The sequence below is a fragment of the Melanostigma gelatinosum genome (assembly GCF_949748355.1).
Source record: "Melanostigma gelatinosum genome assembly, chromosome: 5".
NCBI lineage: Eukaryota > Metazoa > Chordata > Actinopteri > Perciformes > Zoarcidae > Melanostigma > Melanostigma gelatinosum.
In genome coordinates, this window is record NC_136638.1 from 17,990,437 (window position 1) to 18,017,938 (window position 27,502).

A 27,502-nucleotide genomic window follows, 5' to 3' on the forward strand; every position below is an offset into this window, starting at 1 on the left:
CATAAAAACACAATGTGACCCTCGGGTCAATAAATGATCTACACAGAGAAAATAAAAAAATTTAAAATAATAAAAAATAAAACAAAAATGGAAAACATATTTTAAGAGCAGGTCTAGGACATGGGTTTACTTTTACACAAACGCCAGCCTAAACAGGTGGGTTTTGAGCTGGCTTTTAAAAGTATCCACAGTATCTGCGAGGCGCAGAGTTGCAGGCAGAGCATTCCAGAGCCTCGGGGGCCACTGCCTCAAAGGCTCGGTCACCACGGCTCTTACATCGTGTGCGTGGGACTGACAGAAGACCTAGAGCGTTTGACCTGAGAGTGCGGGCGGGTGAATAGGGGCGAAGGAGATCAGCTACATAAGCCGGAGCCTGACCGTGAAGTGCTCTGTAAGTGATGGTGAGAATTTTAAAGTGTATCCTAGATGCTACAGGGAGCCAGTGGAGAGATCGGATGTAGCCGACTAACGCGCTTGTGTTCGTAAAACTACTCCGATGCAACCGCCCACGATACACTAGCATACATTGTGGTGTTCACATGCAGACACATTCCCAGTAAGTCTCCACCTCGTCCATTCATTAAGTTGCGAGGTTGTACGCTGTTTGTCTGAGTGGCATAATATGTCCGGGTTTCCGTAAGTGTATTGTAAGCCCGGCTTGGTGGAGAGAGAGCGTGTGTGTGATGATGAGTATGTTAGTATCGGTTTAACAATCGGTTAATAAATGCTCCTCAAGACCCAGAGCCAAGTTCCCGTGTCTTGCTCGCCACCTTGGGGTTAGTCCCAAAATAACAACAACAGCTGAGGATCACTTAAGGTGGGCTGACCTTTAAGGTGGACCAGCTGTTGTCCTTCAAGTGACAAGTGGCTTTTTTTTTCATTTAACTTTTTACTGATTACAATCGATTAATAATATTATTGTCCGTTAACTGTTAATTGTTAACATCCATACTGCAAACTATGTTTGTATCAGGAAAAACACAAAGTTGAGTGTCAAAATGTCAGCAGCAGCATCATGTTGTATTTTAATTTGTTACAGTCGGAAAGTGAGCAACATCTAATAAAAACATTTTTTCAAAGTGTTTGTTAGAACTGGAATGGTATTATTAAAGTTTCTTTCAATATTATTCAGATACTTTTCAATATCCACATCAAACCACCCCTAACATCGGCTTTAATTAGATCCAGCATTAATATGCCAGTGTTAAAGATAGTTTGCCTGTTACTCCCGTTATTTCTACTTCTAAAACAGTGGTGCAAAGCACAGGAGCAAATGTCAAGTTGAGTTTTGATTAAAACAACATTATGACTGGTGTGTTGACTTTTGTATTGTACTCTACTCATTACCGTATCAGTGAGATACTTCAGTGATGGTGCATAACACTACAATAAATCTTGCAGTTGGGCTGAACGCATGTTAATATTTTCTGCCACTTTATTTTCTACATACGTTTCTACATATGTACGTATTTTCTACATACGTACATATTGATGCTACATTGCATCAATTACAGCAAACTTCACGTAGACCAATGAGGACAAAACAGCATCACCGACCAAATAGCTGGTCTCGCTGAGATGAAAACACAAACAGGCCGAATCCATCAGCTTGTTAGCGTGTCGTTCACTATCGAGCCTGTTTGTAACCGGAACCGACGCTGCTGTGTTCACTTCATCCGTCTGTCCTCTGCTCCTCTCCGTGTGTGTGGAGAGGCTGGTCCTCGCTCGGTGATACACGACAGCGGAGGATTTTAATGATCGTGTCCAATTTTATCGGCGGTAAATTTTCTGCAGCATCCGTGCACCGAAACATTGAAATAATCATATAGATAAGATGAGTCTTGTTTGAATATGTGACGTCACCCAAGAAGTCCTGATATGATAAAACAATTTACAGGTTTGCTGAGAAACACATTTCTGCATTACTGTAAGGGAGTCAGCTCAATTGACATTGTAACACATTGAATATGTCACCATTTTTAAACCCTCATAAATTAAAAGAATAAATGTTTTCCTTCAGAGGTTTGATAAAAAAATATCTATGTGAAATGTGAGGTTATTTTACTGCAGTTTTGTAGAAAGCGAATGGGAAAGTTAGCTCAATTTCCATTATAACATTCATAATGTCCTCATATTTGAGCTGTCATGAAAAGAAATCCTCAATATCCTTAAATTTTCAATAGAGTCCTCTTCAGAGTCATTTTACGTATTCACTACAAACGAACAAAACATCTTTGGTGCAGGTAAAAAGAGTCACATGTACCAGTATGTGCACACAGACAAAATAACAATGGGATTAATTGCCTCCCTCCTCTGCAGCTGCTGGTTTTGTTTTACTTCAGTGAAATTTTCAGAGTGAAATTCACATTACTTTGAAGTTGCTTGAGAATATAAATGGTAATCCATCACAGTAAACTGTTTTTTTTTGCCTTTTATTTTATGTGAAACTTGCATTACTGTGAGGTAACGCAGATGCAAGAGGGAACTGTTTTAAGAACTGCTGAAAGGCAACATTTGTAATGCAAGAACTACAGAATGATCTTTTTCCTGATGTGCGCGCTTGCTTACTGTTTGTCTTTTAGGTTTGATTTTCTGACAGCATAGTTTGTGAATGAAAGGCCTTTCAGCAGCCAAATCTATAATGTGCCTATTCAAGCTCCCTGGGGTCCTGTGCAAACATCTGCTGGGAGGCTCTCCTACCAATGATTCAGGAAGAAAATATGCGATATGCTTCAGAGCCATTCAACGAGAAGTAAATACATTTGATTTTCAATGCTTTGAATGCCACTGGGACGGAGAACGGATGCCGTTGACTTCACCAGTTTGTTCTGAAATTGAATTGAAATATTGCTTCTGACCTCAGAACTTTCCTCCACAATAATCACACATGCTTTTGTTCCTATATTTTTTGCACTACTTTCCCCATTTTGGCTTGGGTTTCTATTTCTGTAAATCACAAAGTCACATGGCAATGACAATGTATACAAGCACTGAACTCGCTTGTACCAGAGGGTAGCTGTACTTTGGTATCTCCTCCGTTTAGTGCTTTTAAAATCCTGTATAACATTATTAACTGAAGTGAAAACTGAAAAGTAGCACAATGTTGGGAACATTGGCATTGTGTGCATTCACAAGCCTCCATACGACATATAATGCTGTCATACTTGTAATGGGACAGATAAGTGCGGTCTGATGCTGTGAACGTCTTCTGATGCACTGTGGTGGCTGTCACTGAGTTCAGATTATACAACTGCTTCCCAACAAGCAGCTGTCGAAGGGCCTAGCCCTGTAGTGTTACTTTTTTATTTTGCCAAAAGCAACACTAACATGTTCGGAGAGAAAACAGGAGTTTGCCTAGTTTACCTGCTTGCTGATCCTACAGTTCTGTCATGCAGTTACTATTTATGTATTTATTCTTGCTTTCCTTTGTCCAGAGGGATAATGCCACTTTGATGCCATCCTTTCAAGACCTTAACAACATTTGCAGAGGCATTTTGACATGGGTGGGCGGGCCGGTGGGCGGGCCCCTGGGTGGTGCGGGGGCTCTATGCAACTTGGCTGAACAGTTGTCTGTGTGTGTGTGTGTGTGTGTGTGTGTGTGTGTGTGTGTGTGTGTGTGTGTGTGCGTGTGTGTGTGTGTGTGTGTGTGTGTGTGTGTGTGTGTGTGTGTGTGTGTGTGTGTGTGTGTCCCTAATTCAGCAGTAGAGCCTAGAAGGCAGAGAGAGAAACACCTTGCTCTTTCATGGTTTGGCTTTAACGCTGCATTGAGGCTATTATCAGGCCGTGGCAATGGGGGTGAGGAAGGGGCCTCTGTAATAGTTTTTATAGGTTCACCACTGCCTTGTCTCTGCACCTGACATTTATCTCCCCCTGGAGGGCCAGCAAATGGTTAATAATTAATAAGCAGGTACAGTATGGGTTGCCTGTGATGGAGTAGGATGCCCAGAACAGAGAGAGATGAATAACTAGCTGCTCGGCGTACAGTAAGGGCCTTTTCTCTATGTATCCATGTGGCTTTTTCTCAGGGTAGCCATTTGTAGTGTTAGAGAAACATGAGCACAGAGTGACTGGAAATCCATAGAAAAACATAAACAGTACAAACCTTCAGGCAAGTTTTGATCTAAAAAAAAAATAAAAGAAATACTGAAACCTAAGCCCTGCGGAATACTGGCTTAAACGCAAGTAATCAGCAAGACGCTTTAGAGAGACCAAGACTTGATCACCATCTAAGTTGCAGCTTCTGCCTTTTTCAAAGCTGTGCCTTGCCTGGTAGCGGGGACTTGGTGCTGTTTCTTTGCTTGTATTTCAAATTAAATCTAACATGTGCAGATGAGTTCTAGTATGTGCGTAGTCCCCCATCTTGCACAGTTTATTTTCCCTCTGTGTTCAGGTCTGTAATTCATGTCAATGTCCTGCAAAACTAATATCTGTCAGGATGTCTGTACATTTTAAAATATAGGCACTGCATTTGTAATTGTTGTCATTTTATGGCAATGAGCTGAAGTTGTCTCGATATCGCCACCGAGCATCTTTTTTCGGAGCATCAGAGTTAGCATCAGAGTTAACTGTCTGGTGAAGTGAACATGCAATACTGCTGTGCAAGTGTTATTTTAATACGTCAATGTTAATTAGGTAGGCATACACAGCAGGTAGCAATCTTCCATTATAGCCTTTTGGCAGCGTTTGACTTTTGACAACATCACTGGCGTCTATCTTCCAATGACTGCTGCTCACTCCCATGACCAGGCCATTTCATTCAAGGTTCCACGTGTTTGGATGTGCGAAGTCAGGGGAGAGGCAGGATGGGAGGCTGAAATAAACATGTGGGCATGAATTTTCATATCACGCCCTCGGCCAGCCTGGATTATGTTGGCAAGATGCCTTTATACCACAATTCTTGCATTTTACAACCACAACTCTTGCATTTTACAATTCCACCTACACACGTTGGGTTGCACACAAATGAAGGCCAATGAACTCAAACGAAAGCATACAAAGGGAATGCAACTGCCCATGATGGTGTCAAAAGAATATATTTACATGCAACTCTTTTGGCACAAAGAGACAGAAGGATCATGCATAATGTAGTATAATGCAGGTTATTTAGTCCACAGCATACACAAAACAAGCCCTTTTTTTTGCACATCCACATCCTTCAATGTTTTACTATAAGTTTGCTCAATGACAAGACCAATCTCATTCGATTGTTCATTTTGTTTTACTGAAATATAAGTTGGAGAATTTAAGTTTGAAGTCATTCAAAGCTTCAATTGAGGTTTTCAAAAGAAGCTTTGAATGACTGTTGTCATATTCTATGATGTCATCAACCTAAAAATATTGGAAAAATTTGATTTTGTGTTATTGTAGTTCTACAAACCTACCCATTGATACATATACGATGTTTTCTGACCATGGTTATAATTGTGTTTTTGAAAGAGATAGAAACAAATGTGGATTAAATCAGAATATTTCGTGAGATAACTTTTACCACTCCTGTCAAATTTGCCTAAAACGCCTATCCAAGGCGTACCCAAAGTAACTGAAAAGAAACTGAAATTATGATAGAAAATAGATCGCCAGTTATCATATCTGCCGGCTAATTTGAAATGATGCAACAGCCCTCCGTGGGTGTTTATGGACGTACTAATGTGTTTTGGACTGAATCTTTTACTGGATTGGATCGTGTGGACCCTTAACAATCTAACAAGACCATTTTTACTGGACTTTTATGGATGTGGGAAATACGATGAAGCATAATTGGTGAGTTGCGTCGATATTTTAACGATAGACGTTGACTGTACCTGCTGTTGTGATTGTATCTTGAAGTGGTTTGCATGAATCAAATTACAAGAACCGTAGCTTTCTAATGAGATATCGCATTAATACCTATCTTTACAGAGCAGTTGTGTACATGACACAAATGTACACCAAACACTCTGAGGCCATCAGAGTGGTAACAGGATAAGAACATGTTGTGAATGTTGGATACATCTTTCTTCAAAAAATTCAGATTTTTTTGGACTTTTTGAGAGATGAGGACTGAGCATAACTCGTGTGTGTGTGTGTGAGAGAGAGAGAGAGAGAGAGAGAGAGAGAGAGAGAGAGAGAGAGAGAGAGAGAGTGGACACTGCACCCAATGTGTCTATCATTTATTAATAAGGGTACGGTAATTTGAATGTCAACGTCATGAATGCTGCTTCAAACGATTCAATTCAGCCCAAAGTGTTCGGCTTACCCTTTAGCAAAACCCTCTTCATAATGGTCAATATATGCGATCGAAGTTCCCCTTGCTGGTCAAAATAATGCTGAGGTAACTGTTTGCTAAGTGGAGTCCAGTGGTCTCCGGGAGGCCAAGCATCATAGTCTGTCCCAACTCCCACGCTGCTGTTGCTTTCTGGTCTTCATACAAGTTGTGTAGCTTTTGCCTACCTTGCAGGTATTCCTACCTTGCAGGTATTCCTTGCTCCATAGTTAGATCTTCGTTGCAGATGAAATCCGCTGTGCTGCCTGCTATCTGTACTCCAGCCCATGGAACTCCTACCACTGATTATAGAGCGCCCAGCTACCCGAGTTGTACACGGCGTTGGTTCGACTTGTTAACAGAGAGTGTTGCTACACAAACTGAAAGTCTTTCGTTGAAATGAATATATTTGGTTTTGTAGTAACTTCATGACATTCCATACACTCAGACTGAAACACTCATAAAGACTTAAACTGAAGAAAACAAAAAGCTTTTTGTGTTCTTCCAATTACTTTGGACGGATAAGTGAATTTCTACAAACAAAGATTTCTCCGTCTCATTGAGCTGCAAATTCAGAGCATCAAGCCTTGAATTCATGATGTAATCAGAAGACAATTTGGAGTTTGCTCACTGATGTTGAAGTAGTGGCTGTATGGAATTGTATAAATATTTCAGAATCGGGTTGTTTGAATGTGTGTATATCCTACATCTGTGAACAGACATCACTGCTGACATGCCCTGTATCTTAACTGAATAAAACTAAATGATGTATAGTCGTACTTTAAGTCCACATTCACAATAAAATTGCTTAATTTCCGAGTGTGGTTTTTGGTTTAGTTTGTCTACATTGTTACATTAAAATGAGCTGTTCAATAAAAACATGTGAACCTCCCCATGCACAATCCCACACAGGCGTTTGCAGTTATTCTAGCTGATTAGACTTCTGCTGTTACGTAGAAGCTGGAGGTAACTAAAGTTGATGCTCTAATAAAATGATAGAACACTTATTTGTTGAAAAGACCTCTTAAAAAATTATCGTTGCTTTTTATTTATTCGTCCAGCTGTAATGGCTGCAACAATTACACCATATGAGTCGGATCGTGCACCGTCTGTACACACCCACACAATCCTGATCCTGTCCAATAAAACAACAATCAGTGAAATATCTGGTGTGCGTGCACCATTGTTGTGAAGAGCTTTTAAATAAAAGTCCTTATTGTCATGCTGAAATGCCACAGCACACATTGGACAGTCACGTGTTTACTTTACTTTAGCTCACGGACATAAGACATAAAGTCCAAAATAAGCCGTGGAGGAACAACTAAATCTCTGTCAGACACTTATTGTAATTCATTCCCACACATGCGGCTCAGAGCAGTCACAGTGATTGGCTTCCCTGACACGGAGCTAAGCGGCTAACTATAATGGAGGTTGCATTAACTTGTATTATGATGTGTTCAAGCTCAACTTGTTAAAATGACTATTGGGCAAAGGTAGACTATAGCAATTTGCTGTCTGTTATCATAAAATGCCTCGGTTCTTTCCTCAGTTCCTCCTTTACTTCTTCTGAAACTTTAACAACCACAAAATATATGTTTATGCTGTAGCACATGGGTCCCTAATAGGCAAACCGAGGTCCGATTCCAGACTCAGACGTCGTTGCATCTGGACCTTGGAATTATAACCGATGGATAATTGAGAATTATTTTAACTGGCACAGCTTTTCTAGCCTTTACGGCACTTTACTAGCCTTCACGCCACTTGTTCAGCGGTCCAGGAAGCACACCAACCGCTCGGCTTACATGCGGTGTAAACCATCTCACGTGATGCTACTCCCCTCGACTCAAGTGCGATAATCACACACACGGGAGAGACGGAGAGAGAGACCCAACAGTTGGAAAAAGTATGTGAGTCAGAGAAGTTATTGCTTGAAAAAGAGAAATGTGGACCGCTTAACCAGAGCCTTTAAACCAAGAGTGGACAGACTCTTATATTTGTATTGTTCCCACAACCAGTTCAAAAGCAGTATGTCTCATATGTTGAGAGGCCGTGACGATTATTAAAAGTGACAATGTGAAGTGCCAATAAGTGCTGGCAAATCTGGACTGTACCAAGTGGGATTGTGCGAGGGAGGAGGCAATGGGTTATTTGTTTGTATTTTGGTGGCCTTCCAGCCTTAGTAAGATTAACTCTAGCCTGAATGTTTTGTTGTGGAGCTATTGTACATTTTAAAGCCTAATTGACTGTCTGAGTCGGACAAATCAAGAAGTATTCATCCTGGCAGTTGTGTATAGCTTTATTGCAGTGTTTTGTCTGGCAATCCTCTGCTCCAGGAAGTATCGCTCTGCCTCAGTTCAGCAAGGAAACACTGAGGAATATTGTACAGATTCTAACTTGATTAAACCGCTTGAACTGAGACTGCTTCATCTTTCTCTCAAGGTTGAATCTTTTCACAGAAAACAAACTGGCTTTGTCCTTCAATATTGTTTGAGCAGCAAAGATATCGTTAATATGGAAAGGAGGAATGATAACAGCAACATAACTCTTTCAGCGTACCTATGACTCGACCTGGGCGGTTTATGATTGTTAAGATACACTTGAAAAAACACATTGCTGACAACGCAATAGTTTCTCAAACGTTTTTATAAAATGAATTTATTATAGCTGAATAAATATAATTAATTCTGTATTTTCTATTTTCAATAATGCCTGGACAGGTATGGATTTCCCCTGTTTTCCATGAAAGCTGTTTACTTTCAGGATGTTACATTGATCCTATGCGAGTGGTGAAACGGCTGTATTAGAGTACACCTCTTTGACTTGCAGGCCAGTTCTACTCCACGAGACATATCCAAACATCTACATCAGGTCTCTTCAAATGTATTGTGAAACACGAAAGTGATGCTTATTCTTTAAAAAACCCGGTTTAATGCAAAGTCAGTTGATGTCAAAAGGGAGATGGCCCTACCTTATGCCATAAACAAACCTCCACAGATGTGTAAACCCTTCCTCCCACATGAAACAGGCCACAGCAAACAGAAATCCATTTCCAGTTCCTGTCACATCCCTCTGTTACGTCGTAGTCGCTCACGGAGCCACAGCGCACCAGATTAAGGGGGCCTGGCTAGTCCCTCTCATCCCGTGCACCAGTGATATGAGGCAAGCGCACACAGCTGCATGGCAGACAGATATTATGCAGCATAACGCTCGCTGCACATCTGTTGAGGAAGAGCCTGGATGATTTATTTATTAGCACCCAATTAAAACTTCAGGAACAAGAACACTTCAATGGGAATATAAATATCAAATAGAGTAAGCTCTACACGACTATTTAGTCATGCAATCTGGCTTCTGCACCACAGCACGCCAGAGAGAGAAAGAGAAGCCGAAGATCAGGAAATGGAAGTGGAAACACTCAGATCTTTTGCTGCACAAAAGAAGCCCTTTATTTCACTCTCATCATTTTTACCACCTCCTCTACCCTTTCTTCTTTCTGTGCTGTAAATGTGATTTCTTTTTCATGTTCTCTTTTTTTTCTTTTCGGTGAGGGGAACAGGGTCTGTATTTCGTTTTTGACGGAGGCTCTGACCACAGGCCAATCGATTGGCCTCGCTTGGTTTAGTGCAGGGATAAATGTTGTGGGCATAGCCAAACGCTGGAGAGGACTGATTTTGTGGCATTTGTGAAGCTCACCGGGGAGTCCAGCGCGATATTGTTAGGGTGACTATGGATTTCGGCACAGCTGAAAATGGACTGACTTCTATTGGAATCATGTGTACGTGAAGGCACTATAACTGCAGGTAACTACAGGGCTGTATACACCACACACCTTATTTGATACTGTAAATTATTCTTTTTTATGCCATCGCTGGAAAAAATCACTGGCTGCTTCCGTTGCAGCTCTTTCTACATATAATGCTCCATTATACCTCTTCCTAACAGCAATAGAGCGATTGTTAATGTGCAGGCCACATGGTCCACTTCCTCCTGAATTAATCCATAAAGCCGAAGATACTTTTAAGGATAAGTGTCCTCTCTCACGCATGATCTGAGATTCATTTGAAAGTCATTACTTCATTTAAAAGATTGGTATCAGGAGGTTAAAGAAGGGGGATGACAAATTTCCACAGAGATAAAGCTGCAATGTGGTACAATTTCAGTTGTGTACCCAACATGACAAAAATGAACTTCTCTGCGCCCAGAGACACAATGGGGCGGTAACAGTTTGCACACTGTTATTGTTTTGTTCTCGGCCACAGCTCACTTTTATTGATTTTTTTTCATTTGGACGAAGTGTTTGTCTAACTTATAACCGCTAACGGAACTACCAATGCACATACGCTATTTGGAAAAAAATCGATCCACTTCTTACGGTGGATCAAAACACATATATCTGGTCTTTCTTTTCATTAGAATTTGTGCTTTTCCAGTTCTACTATTTTGAATGTGAACTGAACCCTCCATCAGCCTCACCCTTACAAATAGAGAAAAGCGAGTGAAACACGGGGTGAAAAGAGAAGCAAGTCTTGTTAAAAAACAGTTAAATCACTCACAAAACAGCAGCACATTGTACAATTTATAGAAAAGCCTTTCATAATACATGTCTGTCATGCTGGCAGTCTGCCACCATCACCAGAGTGTCTTTATTACCTCTGACATATTAGATGTGATGGGTTCTGTGGCTCTGGTAATAAACTAGATCCCCCCCACAGCCACAGACTCCACTGACAGGTTCACATCATCAGCATGTTCCATTTGATCATGTCTCGGCCGCTTTCTCCTCCTGTCATTTATTTAAAAGGGACAGATGGTCAGAGATGTGAAGATTAGATTGACAGAGGAGGTGTTAATATCTGCTGATGACATACACGTCCTCTGTCTCACGTCTTATACATTTGTGTGAGCCTTATAAATGTATGTGTGTGCCTGTTTATCTGTCTTTTTGTCCATCTTCAAGTAGACACTTTTCATCACTAAGCTGTCTGTTTGACACAGACTCTATTTTGCCGCAACCTCAGAGGCAAGACGAGGCCTGAACAGGGCGCAGGGACCATGTAAAGATTTGTCAGATCGGTCGACAACGAAAACCTGCACACAAGCCGAGCTTCGGATGATTTATAGGTCTTATTTCTGAGAATGGTAAAGTGAAATTAATCACGTTCCCACCTGAAATCGCTGCTCAGCAGTGATAAATGACAAGCTGCCAGGGACAGACAGTGAGCCATCCATGAAGTGCTCCTTTCTCAGATAGCCTGACCCAGGGTGCTGCCTTGCCAGATGCCCCCCTCTGTATGGCCAGTGCCAGGCGTACTAGGGCCAGCCCTGTCCCCTCCCCTCCGACTGCACCCTCTCCCCAGCTGGGTACCCATGCAGGGGGCCTAATGACTTGGGGACAGCCTGCCAAGCAGATGGAGAGCGGAGCAGGGGCTTACCCTATCAGCTAATGTTGTTGTCTGATGGCTGGGCCTCAAAGGCTGCAAAGCCAGTCATGTGTTGCTTCCAAAGTGTGGATGCAAGAAGTTGTAATACAAAGCAGACATGATGTGGAAGAAAGAGCACTGTATATTTATTTTATTCAAAAGGAAAACTACTTCAAACTTTGCTAATGTTGGCGTCCATTGCTCTTTCCCTCACATGCTTATTTCAGACAGAAGACAGAAGGCAACATGAGTATGCCAGACATGTCACAACAAGAAAAGCACAGGCAAATGTATTAATATTAATGACGGCTGTGTTCCACGTAGAGGAGGTCCTGCTATTGTGCATGCTGGCTTATTGGAACTCAGCCATTGTTAAAAGGGCTACAAGAACACGTTTTTGCTGTCTTGGGATGGAGGTGAAAAAGCTTTGCAATCAAAGGGCAGCATGGGTTATCCCATGCTGGCGAGTAGCATCATAATAATATCAATATTAACGGAAAGCCAGAAACACAGTGTCCTGAAATATTTCAGTGTGCATTTTATAGATGGTGAATCTTTTTTTTATTTATCAAAATCCAGGGGTGTAAAGAGTTCCACAAAATTGTCGTCATGTACAAGTACAGAATACTAAATACTTTCCATAAAACTGAACTGACACAGGACGACCCACAGACCCTGAAACAAAAATGTCTGTCAACAAATCAAAAGAGCTATGAACATCAAGCTGGGTGCAAAAAGCAACATTAGGCTCCACAAATGACACAGAGAATTAACAGCAGAATACAACATCACCTTAGCAGACAACGCGGACATGCATAAGCAATGCAAACTTCACAGCGGATGCAGCCACAGACTCATATTACAGCAAAGAAAGAGACGTTTTTTAAACCACCATCACAATAAGTGTGCTGTTGTGCTCACCTGTCTGATTGACTTTGTGTGAGTAAATCTGAAATACCCAAAGCTGCCAGATAACTTTCAGAGTTGTCGTTATCCATTTTGGAAATAGAATTGAGGAAATATTTTTTGTTGCCATTCGAGTTGCTGAACTCTGAATATAATTTGAAAAACCCATCCAGCATCCAATGAGCTTCCATCCCGATGAGATTCACTTATTCAATATTTTTTCATTGATCACAGTCAAGACTGATGTACAAATATACCCATACAAAACCATTTCTAGTGATAACGTACTTTAAAAATGTATTCTGATACACGTACGAATAACCTAATCCAAGTATCATCATACTAAAGTAACGTAACGTGATTACTTCCCATTACTTTCAGATTACCAATACCAAATATGCAAATAACAAGAGAGAAGAAAAATTCTGAAATATCCCCACTATTTATGTATGTAAGGCAGAAAAGGGGAACATCACAGTACTGCAGTGCAAGTTATGCCTCCCAACTGTGAAAAGGCTGTCACCATCCAAGGCCTCGAATCATTTGGTTCATTAGTGCTTTCAGATTTTAACTTGGAGCAGCAGCACTTCCCAAATGAATTAAACTGAATTAACCTACATGCAAATTTCCAGGTTTAACCTGTATTATGTTTGCTGGAACAGAAATTTGAAGCGGGGATTTTACACTGGGATGCCTTTTGGCATCCTAAAATATTGTATTGTACTGTTGACCATGAGTGTGAATAAAAGAATCGACTCACCTTTCCATGATCACGGGTATGTACACCCTCCACAGCTCTGCAAGTAGAGTATTTGCTTTAGGGATAGGGCACTGTGAATAGGACGAAGACGAAGTGCATGGGAAAGCATGAAAAAAAGCACATTGTAATGTAGGATTGTAATATTTTGGTTTGTCCCTCCTGTAATTGTGAGATGGACCTTGGAGTCTGAGTTATATCATGTCACTGAACGTTAGGAACAACATTCATTCACATGCTCAGTTCAAGCTTCTGTTTTGTAGACAACATTTATCTGGTCAATCAGAGCATGGCAAACAATTCCACCCTCATTAATGTCAGCAGTGAAATGGCAACATCGGTTGAGCCTATTATTTCCCATAAGTCAGGTTAAGTCATTTATTGCCCTGAACGATAGACATTAGAAGGCTTTGATCGAATGTCCATGTTTCCCTGTTGCGATGTGTTGAGCTGCATGTGCAAATGAAAAATGACTCCCCTAAAAAAACCCAAAGCAGTCACCTACGACATGATTTCGCTCTCTGCCATGGAAATAAATAATCTTCACCCTTGACAGCGACATAATTAATCGTGATGTGTAGCAGGTCCATTTCAACGGACCCACTTAATCTAATTTTGTTTCCACTTCGCGATTTGTAAATTACTGCAAAATGACGCATCATTTACCACTGTCTCTGCCAGCGACAATGGCAATTTTTCTTCCGGTGTACTTCTCTCTTTTGTGGCTCTCTTAGCCGAGGATTTTTAAAAAAAAAGAAAAAGAAAAGAGAAAAAAATCATCTCATCTTCTCCCCCTCACTCTTCCTCCGTGTCTAGTTTTCCTTCTGCTGCTCTCAACTCCCTTCCTCCCCTCTCTGCTTTTCTCCCCAATTTAGCAGCATTCTGAGCCGCTGGGACCCTCTAACACATTAGCTGTTTTACAGCCTTCCCAGAACACATATGAGCACTGATCTAAAATGTCAGCACTACAAATGCCTCATCCATTTTCCAGTATTTGCCACTAAATGTTAAGCGCTTATATTCACACTGTGTTACGCTGACATTTGAGAACAAAAAGTGAGCGCGTGGCCTTGTGATTCCCTGCGTCATTACATGTCGTTTGTGATCATGTTCACAAATGACAATCATCCTCATGTCCAAAGACCTGTTGCCCTTTCTTTTCTATCCAGAGAATGGTCAGAAATACTTGATATGTTAGAGCTATCTATTGAAAATAAAAAATTGTCACTTCCAGTACTGACAGGGAAAAGGTTACATTAGCCCCGGAAAACTGAAGAAATTCAGCTTCAAATGTTACGAAAGAACATTTTTCTCAAGAATCAGCCGAAGAGGGAAACAATTGATGGAGCAAGATGGGGGAAGTGTTTGCTATCTATTACCCAGCATGGAGTTGCAAACATTTAAATTGCTTTAAAGGGTAATTTTGCTGCCTCATGTTCGACTTGACATTCAGTGCTGTTCTGATCAACACCGTAAGGCCTCTCTAAAATGTGTTCATTTAAAAAACAAAAAGACTTTGGTTGGAATGATCACATTGGTTTTTTTTTAGTGTAGAAACACCTGCTGTTTATACCCATGGGCTGAATTGCCCAGGAACTGGAACAGACATCTTGTCTGTCCTCACATAATACAAAGGGTATGGCACCTATCCAAAACTAATAGAGGGCTAAGTCTTGCCGTCCTCCTTTCTTCGAGAATTAATGAGGCAAAGCAAAATGTTTGAACAAACCTCTTGGCCCCAAAGAGAGTCGGGCCCTGACCTGACGACTATTCACAATGTCAACTAGGTGGACTGTCATTTTATACATGCCACAGAAGACTGATGGAGCCTGACAAACGCCATCAAGTAAGAGAAATACAATTAGCAGGCTGGTTGGACAGGGCAGGAGGCACCGATTTATTTAAAACACTGGCTGACAGCTATACTGCCTCCCATTTCTGTTCTGTGCCTTGTGTGTGTGTGTGCGCGCGCCTGTGTTTCTGTGCGTAATGCGTTAGGTTTTGACCTTTGTTAGTTGAAAATGCCTCTGTGTACTTCAATGGATAACTGTCTATATCTTCAGGCAGAAGTGGCCAGGCTGCCTCGCAGCATTCAATCCCCACATTAGGCTCTATAATAAACAATTATCTCAGTGAAACGTGCATGGGGAAGAGTAACTTCTGGGAGAGATAACTGGGATTGAAGAGAACATTGATTGATTGAGTATCTTGTGGCTGATTCCTCCGAAGCCTTCATATTATCCAATGACGGCAAGAAGAAAATCAGTTTGTTTAAGAATGCTACCCCTAGAGACAATAAAGGAATGAGTGTGAAATGAGAGCAAGAAAGACAAAAAATAGAAAATGACGAATGGGGTTACAGAGAGGGAGGAAAGAGAGATTGAGAGGCAAAGTGCAAGAGTGCAAAATGTGTTGCCATTACAACCATGGCAGCCACAGCGACGATAAAAGCCATGTATTGATTCGTTGGAGAAAAACTGTAAAGCAAGGTCCTGCCAAGCTGTGTAGCCATTGTAAATGACAGCACGAGGAATATTCGGCTGTTATTTCATTTTCTATGATTCTAAGGGTTAGAACCAGTACCCACACTGGCAAATTTGTCAGGGTTGAAATGAAAAGGCGGGAGAGTTCTCACCCACACTCAACCCCACTCGTTCAAGCCTCCATCACACACACACACAACTTGTCAACTCAAACACCCTTTCTATATCACAGAAAACAGAGGGAGCCAAAAATGACAGCTAAATATATTAATTTCATCATAAATTACATAAAAACAGGGTGACAAAATGTTCATTTTCATACTAAAGTTGGTTTACCTGTGATTTGAAATTGTGGTTTGGATCAAACTGTTGAGATCTGGCAGGAGTTTGGCTATTAGCAACTATAAAAAAAAGTATTATTGGTCAATAGGATTATTACCATTGATTAATAGTAACAGGGCACCACCCTGGAATAAGGGACCAATAACCAAACTGTGACATAAGTCTCAAAATATCATTAGTTCAGGTAAATGCATGGAGTGAACAGCTAGGAACCCAACTGGCGAACTCAGATTTGGCAGCCGTGGCACTGGTCATTTTGGTTTGGCGGACTTTATCCAGCTAATGACAGGAGGCCGTAAAACGCTCGCCAGATTAAGCAGCGCGCTGATCTGGGTCTGGCAGCGGGGAAAACAACGGATGTCGACTTGAAGAATCCGGGAATTCCGTAATCTTCCAATGGCGGCGACCTATAGTGGCCGTCAGAATATGACTGGAGCAAAGAAGGTGACTTAGGTCCTATAAAAAAGCAACAAAGTTTGTGTACTGTGGAAGTGTAGGTCAAGCAAACATGGGGCTTTCACCCAGGAGACAGCTTATTGTGTACCATGGGAAACCAAAAGTCAACACTTAAAGTATGTAAGTGAACTTACGTAAAGTACTTAACTACCGTGACGGGCGAAACCTACTTAAAGTTACCATAAGGAACTTTTAACTGGTTATGAAACAGTCTCAGTTTAATACCGATACCTCTCTCTGACCTATTTAAATAAACAAGATCATCAGCGATTGGCTGTTTATATGGCTATTCCAAATACTCATCCGTGCCTACGGGTCGGATTCAGCACCCGGCAGCAGCGTCTCCTCCGGCAAGGAGCATATCTTCATCTAGCTGCTCCACTGGAAGCCAACACCACGCTGCTGGAGACCCAGACCATGTTGCTGGTCCTGCTGGAGGGGAGGAAGGCACAGGAGAGGACTGAGCAGAGCAGACTGTCAGACCCTGCTGCAGTAAAATGAGAAGTTTTCTAAAGGGATTCTGGTGCTGAGAAACACTACCACTTTCGTCCACAGGGGCCGCCAAATTCAACATGAAATGAAAGTTCCTTGTGGTAACTTTAAATAATGTGCGTAACTAAAGTTATGTAACAAACAATACTGATTTCAATCAAAACCATGAACTTTTCCGAAGTCAAACCAAATAGTTTTGTTTCAATTCACAACGTCAAACACAACTGGCCGTTTCACAAGGTGCGGGTAGGTGCAGTTTGTCCCATCTAAAGCATTATAATGGTATACTATTATGGTGTATAATGGTGATTATTGATCACAGGCATTGAATGGGCTCATAACATTTGAAATAGGTGCACATAATCATATCACAATAGGCAGTGTGTGTAGCATCTTCATCTAGCTACATGCATAAAACCTGTTATTTGCACAAGCAAGGCTTTTTATGGTGTTATAGCCTGGGGCAAAAAAAACGTCTTGGCCGATGCTGTATATACTGTACATGAAAAACTCCCACAATCAGATAATTCACAGAGGGAAGATACAATATGCTGCGGATCCCTTGACAGTAAGTTCAAGTTGATTTACAGAATAGTCTTTAGATCTTACGTCTGAATGAAACCTAATGTCATTGTGCTAATACATAGAGTGTAACTGAGAAAATGTGTCCACATCCCTACAAAGGCACTTTTCTTCAAGATAGATGTTTTATTTTTAAGCGACCCTAGCATCATGACTCTGGAGTTAGCAATGCCTTTCTGTTCACCACTTTGGTCCAGACTGAAATATCAACAACTCAACAACTATTGGATGGATTGCTCTGAAATTGAGCACAGACATTGTCCCTAGAGGAAGAATACCACTAACTTTGATCCCCTGACTTTTCATTTCTCTTTATAAAAAAGCATTTGAAACGTTTCACTTGTACAGTGAAATATCTCAACAATCACTGGATGAATTGGCACATGTTTTACATTCATTCACAGTCACCAGACGATGAATCTGACTGACTTTGGTCATCCATTGACTTTTCCTGTAGCACCACCAGCAGGTTGGCATTTTGTGGTTTTGAGTGAAATAGCTGCTATGCTGGATTGCCATGTAAATGGTACATGCATTAATTTCCCCCCCGGAATGAATTGGTACAACTTCCGTGATTTAGATGGCTTTTCATGTGGCGCCATCATTAAGCGTATGTAGAAATTTCCAATTCCAACAACAAAAGTATTTGTTCAGTTATTTGCTTTATTAGCAAATACCTGCAAAAGTAATGGTGTTCCCCCTCAGCCCCAGCTGTATTGTGTCTTGTGCGAAATAGCAAATGTTAGCATGCTAACACACTAAACAAAGAACATGATACCAAATAGTATGTTAGCATAGTTCATTTTTTAAATGATTTACCAAGTTATTCTCAATATAATATTTGTCTAGTGTAACTGCAACTGTATGCTGAATATTACAATATTCTCTCAGAGCCCATTTCTCCACAACCAGAAATGCTTGCTGCATATGCGTTTTACGAATAAATGCCCAGTCAGTAATCTTTCACTATTTAAATTACAATTAAATTCACATTTGCAATTTAGAAGTTTTAATTTTCCAATAGAAATTAGAATTTTTTGTTTGCGATACAACCATTACATTACAACATCTATGTGATAACATACATGTCAGCTAATTTGATAGAAAATTCAAATTTGTTTTTGGTGGCGGGCCATCGCTTGTTTACATTTGGATATGGGCTCTGCCTTTAATTAATCACAAGTGTCTGATTTAAGCAGTTTGAGTTAATCTACTATTCGTATTCTCTCTCCCAAATATCCAAAGTGATTGACTCACAGAGAGTGAAGTTATATTAACAGGCTGTTTTACATGTCCCATGGTGCTCCTCTCACAGTGGGGCTCTTAATCCAGCCCTACTTATGTGCTTTTATGGATGATGGAGCCAAGATTGAGCCCAAACCTATGGCACCTACATCCTTTGCTTTTTTCCATCTGCACTTCCTTCTAGGGTACAGCAATACACCATTTTCACACAAAAGCTTTATGTAATGACAGTGAGAGAGGTTTCTATTCTTTATACATGTGGAATAGTCATTTAAAAGCACCCGACCCCCTCCAGTTTTTGGTCTCCTCAGTGATCTCTCCTGTTTTTGCAATCCGATTCTCTACACCTGCCCCTGGTGATTTTCTAAGGCATTTTTAGAGATCCGTGTTGTACTGCATGTATTGCATGTGCATTTCCACGACAAAGCTCTCAACATAACATAGAGCTCCTTGCATTTCTAGTAGGTCAGGTCCCTCTTTTGCCATGCAGCCATCTCTCTAAATGAATATTTGCACTGCATTGATTAGCATTAAACCCACAGCAGTGTCTTTCATGTGGCATGTGGCAGCCAGGGATCATCATTGTGGGGGAAAAAAATATTAGAGACATCAAAAAACGGCGAGGGATGCAAGAAAAGAGATGGAATGTTGCGTGAGTAGTGGATATAAAAACAAATCTTTTCTCTCAACAGCCCTTCCCCTTAATAATCCACCCGTTATCTGTGTTTCTCTGCTCACCATTGGGTCTCAGACTGCCATGCTGTACAATCTGGCCCTCATGCAGTGCCATGTATGTCTTGCAAAAGAATAATTGCTACCCTTTCAACAACCATTTCTTAATTGGCCTGGCTGTTGTTGAGGGGAACTTGGAGAGGAGACAAGTGAGAGAAAGACTGAGAGAAAGTGTAGGGTATAGGACATGGAAGAGGAGAAGGAGAAAGAGGACCCGCGAATGTTACCAGCCCATTTAATTGGCGTTATCACTTGTTATTACCCCGTGATTAGGCTTGAGAAGGGCCAAACTGCACCTAGTAGTAGGTGCATATCATCATTTGTATCCTTGATGAACAGGAATAGAACTCAGATCCATGGATTCAAGGTTTGTTTGTTTATGTGTCTCTGTCTGCCTGTTTTTATGTCTCCTTTTCTCCGATTTTTTTCTTTCTACTTTTGTGTCATGCCTAAACAAAGGAGCTGTGTGTGCTGCAAAACCAACATAAAAGCTCTACAAATTTAGATTTTCATAAAAAAACAGCTCTTGTCATCTGTCAAGAAGAGTTGAGCCCACAGAGCTGCCTCGAAAACATGCATACACGATCAGGGGAAGGTCAGGATATAAAAAGCATATAATCAGAAATCAATAGTTAAAGTGTAATCTAAAGATAAAGTGTATGATCGTTACATAACAAATGTTTAATACATAGAGTGATTTAACAAATGTAGACCTGATAATAATAATATGTGTATCTGAGTATAGTGCAGTCTGAGTGTAGAAAGTACGGAGAAAGAGGAAGTAAGCAGGGTGTTGGCTTCAAGGGATGGGGAAATAATGATGGTTGAGAAGAAAAGACACAAGGCACAATAATGATGAAGGATGAGATCAATAATCATTTTATAAGCAAATGTGTACTAACCAAACCGATTTAACAAATGTAAAAACTGATTAACAAATGTTCTGTGTGACCGGAGCTGCGATGTAAGAAAAGTGCTTGTCAGGATGACTTGCAGAAATTAGGAGAAGACTGTTGCAAGAGATGAGTCAGAGGCAGGAAGCCTGGACTTATATGGACATGTTCGAACCCAACATCCTTTCCAGAGGGTGGGGGGGATGAGAGCATGTATTGAGCAGGAGGGGGGCTAACAGCCCAAATGATGAATAAAAGAAGTGGTTTGCTTGCTGCAAGCTGGGATTTCAACACGCGTGCTGTCCAAATGCACCAGATGAGAAGATACTGAAGCCTGCAGCTGATGTATTGAGGGCTTCGTCTCTGTTCACGGAAAAGAGACCTCTGTTCGTGGACAAGAAGATTTAAAGACGGAGGTTTTCCTCTCCCCACTGCTCGACTCTTAAACATCTGGACAACAGAGAAGATGCAGCAGCCCGAGAAAGACTTTGTACTGAGTTTTGTGGACTGTTGGACGAACTCCGTTGCAGAGCAGGAGGACCGAGGGTCCGGCCGGACCTTCGCTCCTAACAACTCCAAAAGAACTTTTTCATCGCACCATTGAAAATCCAGCTCCAACCGAGCCGTCTCGGCAACTAAAACTAATGAGTATAATCAGAGAAGAAAAATAAATTAACGAATCAAGTGTAGTGACATTTTATGTGAGCTGTAGCTTTAACCCTTGCAAACTAACCAAATATAACCTGCAATAAATATCTAATCTGCATTTAAAGTAAATTTCTCAAGTGCATTCATTTGCTCAAGTAGTAAAAAGTTCCTCGTGGCAGTAAAAAGTTAAAGCCATTGTATGTCTAACAACTGAGTTCTGAAAGGTTATCCTAGAGACTGAATCCACTTAACAACCCCTTACGGTTTTAGCAAGAAGTAATCCTAGCCGTTAAAACCTAACCTGGCATTTACCAAGAGCACGGATCCATAAGAGGGAAGCTGCCATAACCGACGCGACTGGTAGGAGCGCCCGGGGTCAGGGTGGCCCCTCGACCGAGTGCACTCAGACCGGAGGAAGCAGGGTAGACGTCGGGAGTAACGGCAGTTAGAAGAGCCAGGCGAGTTCCCTCGCAAGAACACCAGCTCGAGAATCTTTTAATAGAGAGCTGAGTCAGTAATTAGCCCCGTATCGGGCCAGAAGTACCCAGGATCTAACATGTGGCGCCCATAACGTGGGGCTCGACGGAAAAGGAGTACGTTGAGTCCAAAAGAAGAACCCCGGCAGCCAAGAGAGGCTGTCGTTCGTGTACGAAAAGACCTGAGGTGAGGCGTTGGGTAGAAAGTAAAGCTGCCCAAGCCACGAAGAAGTCCGATGGCGAGACATCCACGCATCGAAGCTGTGTGTGGTATTTACAAGCCAGCACAGGAGAAGCCGCAGGCGACGGGGAGCATCGACCAGACTCGCCCGACCTGTAGAGGGGCCAGAGCCTGATCCCATCCCTTCCTCAACGCGCGACGAGAGGCTTTGGGAGGAAGGCGACTCGAGACAACAAAGACAAAGACAAAGTCCAAGATGCAAGTGCAGCAGAACGGACCAGATGTTCCAGGGACCGGCCGGCAGACGGAGGCGACCCAGCGGGACGAGCCAGCGGCCCAGATGAAGGAATCGCCACCGGACGGCAGAGAGGACCCGATGGCGACGAAGGCAGCCCGCAGACGACGACGACTCAGCAGGACGTGCCAGCGACATCGACCCAGGACCCGGCAGCAGACGGCAGCGCGGACCAGGAGGAGGACGGCGCTGGAGCTCGAAGTGGTGCACCAGAGGGCCCACACGCAAGAAGAAATTCACTGGCAAGGAAACGAAGAAGTGGATCGTTTCGTCCAGATGACACAAATTGTCTTTGTTGGGATCGAGAAGTGGGAAGAATTGCCCAAAGGAAGGGTAGTCCCAGAAGAGAGCGTGGAGGAGGTGGTGCAGGCAGTGCATGGCGCACTAGGATATGCAGGCACCGTTCCAACGCAAAGGGAACTGGAAAAGCAGCGACTCTGGATTCCTGAAAAAGAAGTCCGCAGAATCCTAAAAAAAACTGTGAGTTGTGTGGTCGATACAACGCAGGAAGGAGAGGACAAAGGGAGGGGAGGACTCACCATTAAGAAAAGAGGAATCCAAGGAGTGGGGCAGCTGAAGCCGGTTCCGCATTAGGAGAAAACCAGGAACTCAAGAATGGCCACCAACATACAAGATTTACCACCCTACGTCAGAGTGGCCAATGTCAAAGGGGTGGTTAACATGAGAAGGAGTACTACGGGGCTCTGGGCAGGAAGAGCCCTGAGGAAGTTGGGTTATGCAAGAAGTGATTTCTCTCCGGAGAAAAAAGAAGTGTTGCAATGGAGAGAAATTAAGAATGACTGTGTGGTCTGCCTGCTGCCGACCACCCTAGCCGTTGCATGGCAGGGACCCGGAGACCAGAAACTACTCCGGGTCACAGGAAAAAGAAAAGAGTTTAACCGCATGCGCCATAAACCGGTGAAGGTTATGGATGCATGCATATGCGGTACATGCCGTGTGGAGAAGTTAACAAGGTTAACCTTCATCACCTAGTGGTGATCGACAGCTGGGAGCAGGCATCAGGACCGTCTTCACCAGAGGACGACGTGCTCGTCATCACTGCCCTGGCCGACGAAAACTTCCTGTGAGATTCCTACTAGCTAAGGCGAGGCAGCCTGTGACCTCAAGAAGGGGATGTCAAGAAGAGTTGAGCCCACAGAGCTGCCTCGAAAACATGCATACACGATCAGGGGAAGGTCAGGATATAAAAAGCATATAATCAGAAATCAATAGTTAAAGTGTAATCTAAAGATAAAGTGTATGATCGTTACATAACAAATGTTTAATACATAGAGTGATTTAACAAATGTAGACCTGATAATAATAATATGTGTATCTGAGTATAGTGCAGTCTGAGTGTAGAAAGTACGGAGAAAGAGGAAGTAAGCAGGGTGTTGGCTTCAAGGGATGGGGAAATAATGATGGTTGAGAAGAAAAGACACAAGGCACAATAATGATGAAGGATGAGATCAATAATCATTTTATAAGCAAATGTGTACTAACCAAACCGATTTAACAAATGTAAAAACTGATTAACAAATGTTCTGTGTGACCGGAGCTGCGATGTAAGAAAAGTGCTTGTCAGGATGACTTGCAGAAATTAGGAGAAGACTGTTGCAAGAGATGAGTCAGAGGCAGGAAGCCTGGACTTATATGGACATGTTCGAACCCAACATCCTTTCCAGAGGGTGGGGGGGATGAGAGCATGTATTGAGCAGGAGGGGGGCTAACAGCCCAAATGATGAATAAAAGAAGTGGTTTGCTTGCTGCAAGCTGGGATTTCAACACGCGTGCTGTCCAAATGCACCAGATGAGAAGATACTGAAGCCTGCAGCTGATGTATTGAGGGCTTCGTCTCTGTTCACGGAAAAGAGACCTCTGTTCGTGGACAAGAAGATTTAAAGACGGAGGTTTTCCTCTCCCCACTGCTCGACTCTTAAACATCTGGACAACAGAGAAGATGCAGCAGCCCGAGAAAGACTTTGTACTGAGTTTTGTGGACTGTTGGACGAACTCCGTTGCAGAGCAGGAGGACCGAGGGTCCGGCCGGACCTTCGCTCCTAACAACTCCAAAAGAACTTTTTCATCGCACCATTGAAAATCCAGCTCCAACCGAGCCGTCTCGGCAACTAAAACTAATGAGTATAATCAGAGAAGAAAAATAAATTAACGAATCAAGTGTAGTGACATTTTATGTGAGCTGTAGCTTTAACCCTTGCAAACTAACCAAATATAACCTGCAATAAATATCTAATCTGCATTTAAAGTAAATTTCTCAAGTGCATTCATTTGCTCAAGTAGTAAAAAGTTCCTCGTGGCAGTAAAAAGTTAAAGCCATTGTATGTCTAACAACTGAGTTCTGAAAGGTTATCCTAGAGACTGAATCCACTTAACAACCCCTTACGGTTTTAGCAAGAAGTAATCCTAGCCGTTAAAACCTAACCTGGCATTTACCAAGAGCACGGATCCATAAGAGGGAAGCTGCCATAACCGACGCGACTGGTAGGAGCGCCCGGGGTCAGGGTGGCCCCTCGACCGAGTGCACTCAGACCGGAGGAAGCAGGGTAGACGTCGGGAGTAACGGCAGTTAGAAGAGCCAGGCGAGTTCCCTCGCAAGAACACCAGCTCGAGAATCTTTTAATAGAGAGCTGAGTCAGTAATTAGCCCCGTATCGGGCCAGAAGTACCCAGGATCTAACACATCCCATCTCAAGTAGGATAGAGTCACCGGCTGCCTCCACATCAGCCACACATCTGGTTGAAAATACAGATGAAGAACACAGCAGCATTTCCAATGCAGACACAGCGCACAACACGGCACAGAGAAAAGAACTCGGCGTGTGGGATTCGATGACATACTGAGGGTTTCATTTGAATCATTTGAACCATCCACAAACCTTTGCGTTGTTGTGGCACTGGTGTTTTGTCAAGAACACACACCAAAATTCTTCGCCCCTATATCTAAAAATATGGAATGTTGGAAGTGATCTACGATTTAAATTGAAGTATTTCATTTAACTTCAATGTTGTAACTAATGTAATGATTGGACGGTTTTACATCGCAGACAATTGCGACCATAAAACTTGAAAACACTGAATAATATTGATGTAAATAAATGTGTGTTGTAACGGGGAATAGTTTATCTTCATGTGACAAATACTGGCAATTTAAGCTGAGATGACAGAATGTAATAATATTCTTGTGACCTACCCTTTTTCCCAGTCTGTAGTGGATCTGAATCAATGTTGGACCTCCTTGCAGTGATATACCTGACCAATGGATGATAACTGCTGAGCCGACTAGGAGTTGGAGTAAGGAACCTACGAACTCACCTCTATGGTGCCGATAACAACTGGTAATGCTCATCTAATTTGATAACATAACATTCGAAGCGGTTGCAGAGTGAGAGGTGTGTGTGTGTGTGTGTGTGTGTGCGTGTGTGTGTGTGTGTGTGTGTGTGTGTGTGTGTGCGTGTGTGTGTCACAGGGATGGGTGTAAGTGCTGTTGAGTCGTCTCTGCCTTGTCTGCACCTCTGTTGCCCCGGGAGCAGTAGTCATGGAGCTTCCCTTCAACCAGGAGATATTTAGCGCACACACACTCGTACTCTGGCTCGATTGCACACGCAGACTAAATGCACACAGGCAGATACACCGAGCCACAGACAAGCTCACAGACAATCATGAATGCACATGGTTCAGGCTGCAAGTGTGATTGTTTTTGACAGAGCTCACAATTTGGAACAAACATTTCGATTTTTTTCCCTTTGCCACATGTTCATACCTCAATAAGCAAGTGAGTTCATGCTGTGATATTTGGGTAAATTATCTAGGCCTTTTTTAGCAGGTTAATTCATGATTCATTCAGCCATCAGACTCCTCGAAACAGAATAATAAAACAGAATAATACTCAAATCGTATTTGATTTGTGGGAGCAGACAGTTATCAGAAAAGACAGTGGATCATTCTGTGTGCAGTCCAACAGAGGTGCAGACAGTTCAAACCCTTCCATAAAAAGATGACAAAATGATAGAGACAGGATTGGAAGTACGACCTTTATCTCCCACAACACAAACTGACCAAAATATTTGCAGGGATTGATGGAATTCATGATCAATACTATTGACTCAGGAATTACTTAGCAAGTGTGGATATTTCTGGCTTTGAAAATCCCTTGCTTATCATGTCTAATGTGAAAAATATTCATTTGGTCCATTTAAATCAGGAACAAACAAATACATTTCGGAGGGCTGTACCAGTCTACCTGTATCACTGTATTCCGCGATATTACAATTGACGGTTATCATAGCAGATACATTGGTATACGTTATTGTAAAAAAGTGACATAAGTCAGTCTGTGTGTGAGTTAAAGGTACACACCCCTGATGGAGTCTGGACACTGGTGGTAGTGGTGAAGAGTTCCAGAGAGTTGGCTGGAGATGTGGATGATGGGATGTGGAGTAGTACTTCTGATGTGCTCCATAGAAGGAACCTCGGGCTTGGTTGTGATGAAGACTGAAGGTAAATGGGGAAGGAGGAAGGTCATATTAAAATGGCAACTGTCAGCACAGAGGAGACAAAAATTGTATTCAAAAATTGACAACAACAATATAATCGGCTTAGGGAGGTCGTGGTTGGTTTAACTTAGAGTGAACGCTCATAGTCAGATGGAGTAGAAGCTGGAGAGCGAGAGACAAAGAGATTTGCAAATGAATGAGAGAGTAAATAGACACTTCCTGACTGAACATCCGCTTGGCTTCTTTGAGAACAATGCACATTTTAGATGACCTTGTTTCCTCATTAAGCTATAAGCAGCCGTCATCATCACTGGATACGGTCTTATGACATAGGGTTAAGGTTTGAGTGGGTTGTGTCTGAATATATGGCATGGATTTAAGATGTGGGTTGTAATGATAGCATTGTCTTGTTTAAAAAAATGTTAGGTCTGCCAGTCTAATGGAGACTGACAGAACTCCTTATTAGAATTCTCATGTCAGCAGGGTCTTGATGATGTTTTGTCATCTCCCTCCTGCTGAGATGTGTAAGAGGTTGTGTGTCCTTAATAAAGTTTTTTTTAATTAATTTCTCAAATTATCTCAACCTCAACGGGGATGTCCCAATCATCGAGCAATGGAGAGGTGGCAGGGAAGGAGGTTAGAGAGAGGAGAAACGATATGAAACAAAGTGCAACACAGATCCTATGATGCACTTGAACTGGGTACGCTTTGATAGCTGGTCTTGGACCCCTAAGTCGCATGACACCCCAAAAGCATGACAACTGAAGGTGAGATTTGTTCTGGTGGAACTTCTGTTGTAAGCTCGAAACAAAGTGCATTCGCTTCCGGGCAAGAGAACAC